Source organism: Trichosurus vulpecula, chromosome 8 (genome assembly GCF_011100635.1).
Source record: "Trichosurus vulpecula isolate mTriVul1 chromosome 8, mTriVul1.pri, whole genome shotgun sequence".
NCBI classification, from domain to species: Eukaryota; Metazoa; Chordata; class Mammalia; order Diprotodontia; family Phalangeridae; genus Trichosurus; species Trichosurus vulpecula.
This window is the reverse complement of record NC_050580.1, coordinates 195,613,917-195,615,539: the sequence shown is the minus strand read 5'-3', so window position 1 is coordinate 195,615,539 and position 1,623 is coordinate 195,613,917.

The following is a 1,623-nucleotide window of genomic DNA, read 5'->3' as shown; positions in this document are numbered from 1 at the left end:
CTCTCCTTGTACAGCTGTGATAATATTAGAGCACTGAACAACACACATTCCTTTTCCTGGGCACATATACAAGAACAACACGCCTATCCCATTCCTCCTGTGCCTTTGGGAAAGGTGCCCCAAATCACCCTGTTTAAGAAATTTTTAAGTTCTTTAATTAAAGGGGGTTTTGGTGGTGGAAGGGATGTTTAATTTTATCAATGTAGGGCCAGGGGTAAAAAACCTGTGGCCTCAAGGCTACATGTGGCCTTCTGGGTTCTCAAGTGTGGCCCTTTGAATCCAAACTTCACAGAACAAATTCCCTCTTGGTCCTCAAGTGTGGCCCTTTGAATCCAAAAGTCACAGAACAAATCCCTTTAATAGAAGGATTTGTTCTGTAAAACTTGGGTTCAGTCAAAAGGATGCACCCAAGGACTTGAGAAGCCACATGTGGCCTCGAGGCCAAAGGTTCCCCACCCCTGGTAGGCAATTCCTTTCACTATAACTTCTAGCCTTAAAGAGGTACCTGAGTAACTTCCCCATGGCCACCTAGCTAGTATAGTCTGAGAGGGGGATTTAACCCTAAGTCTGGTCTCTCCAAGACCAACTCCAGCCACACCATGATGCAGTCTTCATTGAATTACCTTTCTGAGCACATAAGTAGATGGGAGTGTTGTTGAGCTTATAGTCAGGGAGACAGCAGACTTGGGTTGGGCTAATGCTAGGATATATATGCTTGCAGTGGATAGAGCATTGGGCCTGGAGCCAGGAAGACCTGAGTCAAATCTAGCCTCAGACACTTCCTAGCTGTGTGATCCTGGGCAAGTCACTTAACTTTTGTCTACCTCAGTTTCTTCACCTGTAAAATGAAGGTAGTAACGGTACCTAACCTTCCAGGGTTGCTGTGAGTATCAAATGAGATAAGATTTGTAATGTGCTTACCACAGTACCTGACACAGAACAGACAATACATGCTTGTCCCCTTCCTCCTAGAAACTGCCAGGTCTATTAATCTCTCTGAGCCTCATTTCTCTTCTATGTAAAAGACGAATAATATCTGTAGCACTAGTACTTGCTTCAAATGATTGCTTTGAGGCACAAAAAAATTTGAATGAATGAATGAATGAATAAATGAGAAAATATTAAGCTCTTACTATATATGGCAAGGTAAGTTCTGGACTTAGGAACACAAAAAGGCTTCCCTGCCCTAAAGGAGCTTCCATTCTATTTTTGGTAGGGGGACACAACATATATAAGAGGAATATTTTGGTATGAGTGCCTGGAACTGTAAGGGAATCACCACTGACACATTGTTTCAAGGGTCTCTGTGCTACCTCTCAAACTCAGCACTTGCAGACTGGGTCTCCAGCTTGTAACAACTCCTCACAGATTCTTAGGATAGTGGAAAGGTCTACTACAGTTCAAAAGACCCATTTGCTAAATTTAGTAGCCAGTAGACACAGTTCAAAGTAAAATGGTTACCATAGTAAGAACTGTAGCTACAGAATATTCCCCTTCCCTCATAAGCCTGGGGGACAATCTCCCACATATATATACACATCACCGGAAAGAGGAGGAACACATTTAGAGTATGCTAGTCCTGAGGCACCACCATCAGGACCCATGTGACCAGGGCATATTATG